Genomic DNA, 12207 nt, shown 5'->3' with positions numbered 1-12207 from the left:
CACTATTTCCAAGCGGTCCTGTTATAGTTACCTCTTGGACCAGATCTTGCGCTCCACTCAAGACTAAGTCGAGAATTGCCTCTCCCCTTGTGGGTTCCTGTACCAGCTGCTCCAAGAAGCAATCATTTAAAGTATCGAGAAATTTTGTTGCTGCATTTCGTCCTGAGGTCATATGTACCCAGTCAATATGGGGATAACTGAAATCCCCCACTATTATTGAGTTCTTTATTTTGATAGCCTCTCTAATCTCCCTTAGCATTTCATCATCACTATCACTGTCCTGGTCAGGTGGTCGATAATAGATCCCTACTGTTATATTCTTATTAGAGCATGGAATTATTATCCATAGAGATTCTATGGAACATGTGGATTCATTTAAGATTTTTACTTCATTTGATTCTACATTTTCTTTCACATAGAGTGCCACTCCCCTCCCCTGCACGACCTGTTCTGTCCTTCTGATATATTTTGTATCCCAGAATGATTGTGTCCCATTGATTGTTCCCACTCCACCAGGTTTCTGTGATGCCTATTATATCAATATACTCCTTTAACACGAGGCACTCTAGTTCACCCATCTTATTATTTAGACTTCTAGCATTTGTGTACAAGCACTTTAAAAACTTGTCACTGTTTATTTGTCTGCCTTTTTCTGATGTGTCAGATTCTTTTTTATGTGAATGTTTCTCGTCTGATCTGGCCCATACTTTATCCTCTTCCATCCTCTGCTCCTGACTATAACCTAGAGAATCTCTATCAATAGACTCTCCTCTAAGAGAAGTCTCTGTCTGATCCACGTGCTCCTCTGCAGCAATCGGCTTTCCCCTCATCTCTTAGTTTAAAAACTGCTCTGCAACCTTTTTAATGTTAAGTGCCAGCAGTCTGGATCCACTTTGGTTTAGGTGGAGCGCATCCTTCCTGTATAGCAGGGATCGGCAACCTTTGGCAGGCAGCCCGCCAGGGTAAGCATCCTGGTGGGCCGGGCCAGTTTGTTTACCTGCCACATCTGCAAGGTCGGCCAATCGCGGCTCCCACTTGCCGCTGTTCGCTGCTCCAGGCCAATGGGGGCAGTGGGAAGCGGTGGACAGCACATCCCTCGGCTCGCGCCATTTCCCACAGCCCCTCTTGGCCTGGAGCGGCAAACTGCAGCCAGTGGGAGCCGTGATCATCTGAACCCGTGGATGCGGCAGGTAAACAAACTGGCCTAGCCTGCCAGGGGGCTTACCCTGGCGAGCCGCATGCCAAAGGTTGCCAATCCCTGCTACATAGGCTCCCCCTACCTCAAAAATTTCCCCAGTTCCTAATAAATCTAAACCCCTCCTCTCTACACCACCACCTCATCCACGTATTGAGACTCTGAAGCTCTGCCTGCCCACCTGGCCCTGTGCGTGGAACTGGAAGCATTTCTGAGAATGCCACCATAGAGGTCCTGGATTTCAGTCTCTTTCCTAGCAGCCTAAATTTGGCCTCCAGGACGTCTCTCCTACCCTTCCCTATGTCATTGGTACTGAACCTACATATACCACGACCACCGGCTCCTCCCCAGCACTACACATAAGTCTGTCTATCCCAGCCTGATTTCCAAACCAAAGCAATATGGAAAAACATCCTAAACAGTGAAAAATGAAGTAAACCAAACTTTTAGTTATTTTGAGGTTTGCCTGTCGCTTGCTATTTCCCTTTGAGTTCAATACTGAGGAAGAGAACTACAAAATCCTACGATCTGCCACAGGGCACCAGACTATTTAGGTGCCTGATTGACCATGTGGCTTCTCCATTCCAGCACTCCTTCTCACTCTATTCAGTGCAGATCAAGAGTGTTTAAATTCCTTCAATGCATTTTAGGGTATGACATCAACTTAAAAATAATTCTGGTAGCATAGCACTGATGTGGGAAACCATTTTTAATCTCAGTAATGCTTGGGTGCCTATATGTTGTGTGGTAATTAGAGAGGACGGAGAGAGCTTTGATCAAAAGAAAAGAAATCCCAGTCTTTGTTCTCTATATATACATAGCGTAACTGCATATACAAATTGATGTTTGGTCTGATTGACTATAGACTGAAGATATTTATGCCTCCTGTTTTGAAGAACAGAGGACAATCACATAATATCATGGCGTGCATGAAGTGAGAAATTTTGAAGTATCAATTACCACCTAAACACTAAACCAAAATGACATTTAGTAAACTGCATTGCTGAACAAGACGCAGCATGTTCTACATAGATGCAACGTTAAGGGTGGAACATGGGTGTGATTGCCATAGTGGTTGTAGAATATACTGCTTTGGTGTGTACGCCCCGATACAAACGGTGCCTCTACCACAATCTGGCACATCTTTCGCTGTTTGCCACTGTGGGCTGCAAAACATCTGTCTAGACAACTCTGTTCACAGAAAGACAGGATGTAGGGAAGGAAGCCAGGAGACCTATCTAGGACAGTCCCCTCATTTAAGTCAGCACATGTCTGCCACATATTTTCTTTCAAATACCCATCCATTGCATTTTCAAAAACTATTTATATCAGTTGCTTCTCTGTTACTTTCATTCTGGAGGCTGCACAGTATTAATAACCATCTGTGCCAAAGAGCAAGTCCGCCTGAATTTCTTTGCTACACTGCCTTTCCTGAAGCAAGTTTGTAACCCCTTATTTTTATTCTTGACCCTAGCTCAGAAAAGTCTTAGTAGAGTCCATTATTTCAATTCCCTTAAGAACTATGTCAACCTCAGAGGGATCCCCTCTTACCTCAGTGAGATCCCCTTCGTTCCCGAAGAACACATACATAGTGTCTCTAGCATATTTTGAGTAACAGACCCCTGAATCACTGCATTATTCTGGTTGTCCTTTTGCTCTGCTGTAACTTCTCTTTCTGTATTTTCCTCTTTTAAAACAACAGGCGCCTCTACACAGAGCCACAGTTATTTTCCCCAGTTTATTCTTGATACCTGAATTTGTACATTGTAATCACCATGCTAAAGGTTTTTCTACTTTAATACAAACAGGATTTATATAATGCCTTTCATCCAAAGAACATAATACACACCAATTAAACTTCACTGCACCCCATGAACTAAGTAGCCATTTACAATACCCCTCTTTCAAGGCAAGCAAGATGTATCCATTTTACAGACAGCTAATCTGATGCACTGATAGAAAGTTAAGTCACTTATCTACAGTTGCACAACTAGATGACTCCAGAATCATGGACATCAAAAAATTAGTGGAATAAGCAGCGGACATGGTTTGCTAATTCTCTTCATTGTCAAGTATTTTGTAGGCATGGCAGCAGAGGTGAGTTTTAAGGATGATTACATCATCCTCTATTTATTGGCCCTCCCTAACCTTATCTCCTGAGCCAGCTACTCTGCTTTAGCAGACAAAGTTGAAAGAACTTGAAAAAGTTGGTGGGGAGGGAGAGAACAGCAGCTAAGCAACAGCTGCACTAAAAGGGCTTGAGCCTGTGATTGCAGCTCTGTACTGCAAGTGAAGGGGTGATTGTAGCACAAGTAGGCATGCTCATACTAGCTTTAATCTAACTAGCCCGGGTAACAGTAGCAATGTAGCTGTGGAGGTGCAGGCTTCAGCACAGGCTAGTGATTCCCTGCACGGTTAGACAGACTCGCGCTAGCTCAGCTTGATTTAGTGCACTAAAAATAGCAGTGTGGATGTCGCGGCACAGATGGTGGCTCAGGCTAGCCACTTGAGTCCAAGCCTGCCTGATCTGTTGGGTCTGAACTTGGGTGGCTAGCTTAAGTTAACATCCACACTGCTGTTTTTAACATGCTAGGTCAAGCTAAACTAGCACAAGTCTGTCTATCCACGCTGGGAATCGGGACCATGGGTATGTATGCTGGTTGCTAGCCTGTGCTGAATATTAGTGCACCTTTTGGTTTATTGTGCTTCCTTGGACAAAAGTTCATGCAAAGAAAGCAACTATCAAGGAGAATGTGGTTCCTGTCTTTGGGACCTTTGTACCTGTTAACAGCTGGTTAAGATGCCTCCGAGAGCCAATTTCAATATTGTACCACTAGAAGGACAAATTGGCTATTCTGTCAACAAAGAATACCAAGAAGATGACTAGTCCTGTTACTAGATGGGCAAAGATGAAATGTGCAGAACATTCAGCCAACAAAGGAAATGTATAATGGAGACTCTTCAGGATGGGGGTCAGCCTGTTAGGAGAAATTTCTGCCTTCCCAGATGACAGAGCTCAAACAAAGCCTTTGATGAAATCACAACTACCTTGTCTCAGTTTCAGAAAAAGACAGACTGTGGACAGTTTAATTATCACAGTACCATTATCATCAGCCGCAGTTTCACAATCCTGAAATGCTGCCATTCTCAAAAGCCATTTGCATGGAAAAAAAAATCCTCAAGACACAACAGACTGTCATGCTGCCCAAACAACAGAGTAATTCTCATACAATCCGACGCCATAACTGATTATTAAACACAAAAACAACCCAAAAAGCCCATTATTTTTAAACAAGGAAACAAAGGGATGCAAATTTTACCCAGAAACATTAGATTTTAAAAAGAGTAAAAATATCCAAAAATCAAAACAGATCAACATTGTAAGGACTTCCTGCCCCCCCTCATGCATTGCACATGCACTTGATTGATTCTGTCCCTAAGAAATGAGTACATATGCTGTGCATGTTCCTAACAAATGCAATAAAAATAATAAGTAACAAAACCAAACTCTGTTGGAGCCTTTTTGTCACTTTCACTTCATTTCACAGAACTCGCCTGCTTCATTCATACCCTAACTTGTTTGGGTTAATCAAACAATATTTAATTTTTAATTTGGCACCTCTAAAGATCTTATTGATACAGTGCCTGCTAAGATAACTGTTCCAGTGTTCTTTCTTCTTACCATTAGTCACAATTTCCTAATGCTGATATTTTGCCAGGAAGACAGAGGAAGCAGTTACAAATGCAAGTGATTAGTATGTGTGTGAGTACTTTGACACACAGTTTTGGTTACTTACTAATACAAATACTGAGCTGGCTTAAGGGCATCTTTGTGCCATTTTCCATCAATATAAAAATATGAACTCTTTGTAACAAGTTGCTACTAAACATTATTTCCTTGACTTCTATCGAGTTAACTGTGCAAACATCTGATGTTTGTTATTCATATTGTACTGCATTTTGGACATTCTAAAATCTCGGTAATCAAAGCAATATGTACATTTGTGAATGTTCTTTTAAGTCTACAGTGGCCATCATCAAACTATATGGAGGTGCTAAAATGAACTAGATGTAGATTATTCTTCCTTAAGCAGTCCACCAGTGTAGTACAAGGTCAGTATACAACAACTGAAATTGTTTTTAGATAGCACCCAAAAGCATGCAAGGGGCTTTAAAGACAAAGAAGAGATAGGAGGTAAAATCTTGGCCTTAGTGAAGTCAGTTGCAAAACTCCAATTGACGTAAATGGGGCCCAGAATTTCACCCAGGGACTTTGTGTCAAAAATCTTACAATATAATCTTAGACAAGGTTCAAAGAGTGAGACACAGAAACAGTGGAGCTAGAGACAGTGGAAGGGGATCATATAAAGGAAAGTAGAAGAAATAGGGAAAAGTGATAGCAGTATAAGAGAGCAAGAAAGAGAGTAAAGGGTGGAGGCAAGGAACTGGAGGTCAATTGGAGGAAGCATGGTGGGGCAATGTGAGCATGTAAAATCAACAGGTGGCAATAAAGCAAGTGATAGCAGAGAGTTAATCAACTGGTGAAATGTGGGGTCTGTGGGTAAATTTAATCAGATATGGTTACTGGAGGTTTCTAAGACCAGGTTAGACAAACACCTGTCAGGGATGGTCTACTTCAGTGGTTCCCAAACTTGTTCCACCACTTGTGCAGGGAAAGCCCCTGGCCTGGGTTACTCATGCAGACACCACAGCACAGCAAGCATGGACCCTGCTCAGCTGTGTGCTGTTGTTGTGAGCATGCCAAACACCTCGCGCATTGTCCTGCAGTATTTGCAGAGCCTAGCCAGGAGCAGTCGCATGGAAGAATGGGATGCCACACAAATAGCTCTGCTGGAAGCCATGAAACAGAGCAATTTGCACATATTGGCAGCGGCAGCCAGGCTTGTTGACACAGTGGAATGCCACTTCTGGGCCAGGGAAATAAGCACAGACTGGTGGGACCGCATCGTGATGCAGGTATGGGATGAGGAGCAGTGGCTGCATAACTTTCGAATGTGTAAGGCCACTTTCATGGAACTTTGTGAATTGCTTTCCCCAGCCCTGAAGCACAGAAATACCAAAATGAGACCTGCTCTGACAGTTGAGAAGCGAGTGGCGATAGCCCTGTGGAAGCTTGCAACGTCAGATTGCTACCGGTCAGTTGGGAATCAGTTTGGAGTGGGTAAATCTACCATGGGGGCTGCCGTGATCCAAGTAGCCGGGGCAATCAATTCACTTCTGCTAAGAAGGATAGTGACTCTGGGAAATGTGCAGGACATAGTGGATGGCTTTGCTGCGATGGGGTTCCCTAACCATGGCGGGGCGATAAATGGAACGCATATCCCTATCTTGACACCAGACCACTTTGCCAAAGAGTAACCAGAAGGGCTACTTCTCAATAGTGTTGCAGGCGCTAGTGGATCACAGGGGCACATCCCTATCTTGGCACCAGACCACTTTGCCAAAGAGTAACCAGAAGGGCTACTTCTCAATAGTGTTGCAGGCGCTAGTGGATCACAGGGGCCATTCCACTGACACCAACGTGGGATGGTCGGGAAAGGTAAATGACGCACGCATCTTTAGGAACTCTGGTCTCTTCAGAAAGCTGCAAGAAGGAACTTTCTTCCCAGACCGGAAAATTACTGTTGGTGATGTTGAAATGCCAATTGTTATCCTTGGAGACCCAGCCTACCCCTTGCTCCTGTGACTCATGAAGCCATACACAGGCAGCTTGGACAGCAGTAAGGAGCAGAGGATGGTGGTAGAATGTGCCCTTGGATGTCTAAAGGGGTGCTGTGCAGTTTACTCACTAGGTTAGACCTCAGCAAAAGCAATATTCCTATTGTTGTTGCTGCTTCCTGTGTGCTACATAATATCTGTAAAAGTGAGTGGGGAAAGTTTCTGATGGCGTGGGGGGTGGGAGGGAGTGAGGCAGATCGCCTGGCTGCCAATTATGAGCAGCCAGACACCAAGGCAATAAGAAGTGCACACCCAGGCACACTGCGTCTTTGAGAGGCTTTGAAAACCAGTTTCATGATACAACACTGATGTGACAGTTCTGCGTGTTGTTCCTTACCAGCCTGCCCCCTTTTTTGCATATACTGCCCTGTAAACTAAACCCCCACCAACCACAGTGTGCACAGTGAATAAAGAGCCTCTTGTACTCAATTCATGCATTTTTTATTATGCTAACGAACACTGAGCAGAGACAGCAATGAATAGCAATGATAACCAGGTAAGGGCCTGATAACACAGGGAGGGAGGGGCAAGGGGACACATAGCTTATTACAATTGCACTGTCTAGCAATCAAAGCTGTAGGAATGAGAGCTTTCTGCTCCATGAACCATCCCCTGAAGTTGAGTTCAAGAGATACCGGAGCAATTCCCCCCCCCCCCCCCCCCCCCGTGCACACATATTCTAGGACATCTAGGAGAGAAGGATATGGAACTTGGTGAGGAGGGCAGCTGGTTCATCACTGGGTGCAGCGGGACTCTAAGGTCTAGCTGCTTTTCCTGCACCTCAACCAGACGCCTCAACATGTCTATTTGCTCCCCCATAAGCCGCAACATCTCCTCTTGTGTGTTACGCTCTTGTTCCCTGCTTGCTTTCCTGCCCTCTTGGTTGGTGCGCATGCTCTCTGTGAGCCTCCATGCACTCAGTTGGGCCCTGTCCTCCTCGGAGGAACGCATCAAATCACAGAACATGGACTTCCCTTGTCCGCTTTTTTCGCCTTCTAATCTGGGACAGCCTTTGTGTTGGAGTGGAGGAAGCACCCAGAGAAAATGTTGCAGCTGCAAGGAAAAGCATACATTGTCGAAAACAAAAGGTTAACTGTTGCAATGAATGAAACAGTTCACAGCAGTAAATACATTCCCTGAGGTACTCGGCCAAATTTTGTGTTTTAAAAGAAGAGCCTGCCAGTGAGATACAACACATGGCAGAGCGCTGGGCAGCAGATTTCAGTTTGCAGACAGGCATGGTAAGCACACAAGAAAGGGTAGTGTGTGAGGGCACACCCGGGGACATTTTTTTAGTGTGGAAACTCTCAGCACATAAACAGGCTTTTCCGGGGAGCACCCTTTGCGTGGCTACCCTGGCCGCCACCGTATCCCAATTGTTTACCTCAAATTAAACATTTACCATAATTGCATTTAACCCCGGGAGTGTTATTACAAGCGTGCACTCACCAGAGGTGCCTTCCCAGTTATCACAGTCCCGCACCAGTGGGTCCTGGGAGGGGATTAGCTCCAGAGCTAGGAAAAGGTCCTGGCTGTCGGGGAGAATGGATCCTCTGCTTGGTTGCTGTGCATCTCCTCCTCCTCTTCCTCATCAACAATGTCCTCCTCATTGTTGCCCGTGGCCGCCCAGGTCCCCTGGGAGCTATCCCCAGAGGGTGTTGGGGTATTGGTGGGGTCTCTGCCTAGAATCGCATGCAGCTGCTCTTAGAAGTGGCATGTCTGTGGCTCAGCACCAGAGCGACTATTCACCTCCCTTGTCTTCTGGTACACTTGCCTGAGATTGCTGTGTGTCCCTGATGTAGCTTTTCCCCCCCTTGCCCTGTGCGATTTTGGCATAGATGTCAGCATTTCTTCTGCTGGTTTGGAGCTCTGCCTGCACAGACTCTTCTCCCCACACAGCAATCAGATCCAGTGTCTCCTGTATGCTTCATGCTGGAGAGCGTTTGCGTACCTGGGCAGCCATGGTCAGTAGGAAATGAAATTCAAAAATTCCTGGGGCTTTCTTTTTCTGTTTACCTGGCTGAAGTGCAGTGGAGTTGAAAGTGCTGTCCAGAGTGGACACATTGGAGCACTCTGGGACACCTCCCGGAGGCCAAACAAGTCGAAATACACTGTGCTGTGTCTACACTACCCCTAATTTGACTCGGGAAGGTCGAATCTAGTGCTACTCCTCTCGTTGAGGCGGAGTACAGGTGTCGATTTTAAAAGCCCTTTAAGTCAGCAGGAAGGGCTCTGTAGTGTAGACACACACATTATAGATTTTACCTAATGCGGGGAATGTTGATCTAACGACATAATGTAGACCAGCCCTCAGTTTCCACAGAGTGCCTTCCTAGCTGGGCTGGAGCAGGAGGAAGGCAAAAGAGCTTTCTTCACCTCACTACTCCCTAGCTGGCTGCTGCTTCTGGAATCTTACTGAGGATCCAGTGCCTTTTAAAAGCCTTCCACAGCAGTGTTTTAGCGATCAGTGGTGGGGGCACATGGGGACAGGCTCCCAGGACTTGGTGTCTTCTAGCTGGATTTGAGGGGAATAAAGCATATATTCCCATCCCTATTCTGTGAATGACTGCTGATACAGTAGCTATTATATAACACAGAGAAAACTAGCAACTCAAGAAGTCTGTTTGGAGTGTACCACACTACAAATATTCTCTTTTCTAGGACACATGGAGGCTATGGGAAGCAAACCCCACAAGTTCTAGCACCCCTAAGGCTGCTATAACTCACAACAACAGCCAGGCAAGTCTCTGCGCAGCCCCAGAGTCCAGGGAACAGAAAGGTGGCTTAAAGCCCATTGACCACCACTGCCTTCGCCCTCCCCCACCAAGTCTATTTAAATAGTCTGCTGATTCTGTTAAAATTTGATACAAATTCTACTACAATCATTTATTTATTTTCAATTAGGCATTTAATTTAATTCACAAAAGGATTATTCCATTCCCACTTAGACAATTCACAATGACTATATACACCCTATTAGAAAACCCCTGTTTTGGTGGTGAGAAAGAAAAATATATTTCTATCCCCCCCCCCCTCACACACACACACACACACACACACACACATCAAAAAGGGAGGTTTCTGTTAAAAATATAAACTTGATTCCAAGCTGACAGCTCATCTCCCCCTAAATCCAGATATGTTTTTCTAGAAAGCCTACCAAATTGCAAAGAGTTTAGAATTATATACAAAATAAAAATATGACAAAAAAGGAAGCTTTCATCTCTCATGGAAGCAAGGGCTGTTTTTGTTGATACATATGGAAAAAATTAGGCCCAATTATATGTTGTGCTTTGGCACTGGGGTTCCAACTTCACCACAGGCTTATTTTTTTCCACAGATATACCATTACAGCCAATTCCACTCTTGAACATTTGAACTCAAACCTTGTAACACAGGCATTTTTGTTGTTAGATTACTTGTGCCCTAGATGAAATGCTCTGTGTTACAGTTGTACTGTATTTAGAGGTTACAAAAGGGTGATCTGTATGGATACCCAAAAAAACATTATCAACAAAAAATACTTTTTGAATAAACTATAACCTACTGTAGCATACTCTTGGTTTATCATGAATTTCTATATGCTTCTTGATCCTATGGTCCAATAAATTCACTCAAACAGTGTTGGTACTGAATGAACGAATGAATAAAAAGATGCTCATTATATTCTTTACTACAGTGAAGACATTTCTTTCCTTATAAGATAAATAAAGTTCACATGAATGAGGCCAGTCTGGATTTTGAGTTTTATAAAACATCTGAAAAAGCAGCCACATTACTGAAATAAATGTCATAGCTAGCCCTACGGGCTGGAAAACCTGGCAACTGATAAAAGAGGAGAACCTCCAGTCTTTCTGCACTTACATACTGTAGCAGTACATAAGAATACTGATTTATTTCCCCTGGGCTGCACATGGGCTAGATATCCTAGGTCTGAATATGGCCACAGGATACTGAGCTAGGATACCATTAAATCTGACACAAGTAGATAGGATGCTCCCACAAATCTACTCCACTCAGCACAGAAGATGTGTTAATACTTAATCCACAGGAATGGCATACCCTCAAGTCTAGACTGAAAAAATGACAACCCTCTAATTAATTCCCTGCACACACCCGCTCCATTTGAAGGTGCAGACTCTATTCCCTGATACTGAGACAACCAAGTCCAATGGCTAAAGCCATACGTTGCAATCCTAATAACAAAAAATATTAGCATTTATCCTGCAGACACAAATAAAAAGTTCGTGTAACTCCACACAGCCAGTTGGGCCTATGCATACAACACGATATATTAGATACAGTCAGACATGTTCCCTGCCCCAAGGAGCTTATGATCTAAGAGAGGTAAGAGAAGGCATGGAACAATAGATAAGGAGAAGAAGGACGTGGGGAATTATTGAGAAGTTTTAGGAGGCATTTAAAGGAGGAAAGAGGGTGATTGGCAGACATGCAGCAACAGACTATTTCTGGTGTCGGGGACATAAGTGGAAAAGAGAGACAAGGGGAGTGGTAAGGTCAAATGATTAGGAAGAACCTCAAGAGTGAGGGTGGTTGAAGTAGAAAGCGACATGTAGATGGGAGCAATATAATGTAGAGACTTAAAAGTGGAGGACAGAGAGACTGGCTGTGATGTGGTAACAGACAGGAACGTAATAATGGGATTCAAGGAGGTGGGATGGGATGATGGGAGAGGAAAATTGTGTCAGAAACAGTTTGTAAGTGGAGAGAGGTGATAAGAGGGAGGCCAGAGATGGTCATCAGAGTTAAGTTAATAAAATAAGAATGTGAATTTTAGCAGTGTAGATCATGAAGAAAAGAATAGATTTAGGTGATGTTAAAGAGAAAAAAGTATTGGAACTTAACAAGATAAGGGCAAGAGAGCAGAAGAGAAGGAGAGAGAGAGAGAGTGAGTGAGATTGAGAGTCTTGGAAACAAGAAGAATATGAAGCTGCTACCACCCACTGCTGGCTTTTGAAAAGATAACTGACAGTGCTCCAAACCAAGCCACATGCTCAGTAGAGTTAAATAGGATTAGTCAATGGCAGCCCAGGTCCTCCAGATGAGAAAAAAAAGTTTCACTAGATATTTTTCCTCATTACAACAGAGAATACTAAAGCATAGCTATCTCAAGAATTGACACTGATCTTATTTTGCTCATACAGTATGGAACATATGTGATTGGCCAGAGCTGCAAATTTCAGATCTGAATTGAGATACACATTTCCCCAAATCTTAGGCGTGTGCAGATCTGGGGTTTGGTTGGATCTATC

General features: G+C 44.0%; 1 protein-coding gene and 1 long non-coding RNA gene across 10 annotated transcripts in view; both read right to left on the bottom strand.

The window, feature by feature from the left end:
- The window catches only part of BBS9 (Bardet-Biedl syndrome 9), a 484737-nt gene that overhangs the window by 37430 nt on the left and 435100 nt on the right, over nucleotides 1–12207 (bottom strand). The gene's annotated exons all lie outside the window — the stretch shown is intronic.
- LOC135981404 (uncharacterized) lies at nucleotides 7363–8702 on the bottom strand. Its single transcript, XR_010598397.1, has 2 exons — nucleotides 8384–8702; nucleotides 7363–7987 (listed from the first exon to the last, which is right to left on the bottom strand). It is a non-coding gene; the product is annotated as an uncharacterized LOC135981404 (long non-coding RNA).

Source organism: Chrysemys picta, chromosome 2 (genome assembly GCF_011386835.1).
Source record: "Chrysemys picta bellii isolate R12L10 chromosome 2, ASM1138683v2, whole genome shotgun sequence".
Classification (NCBI taxonomy): Eukaryota; Metazoa; Chordata; order Testudines; family Emydidae; genus Chrysemys; species Chrysemys picta.
The sequence above is the reverse complement of the archived record's forward strand: the minus strand, read 5'-3'. Positions and strand labels throughout refer to the sequence as shown.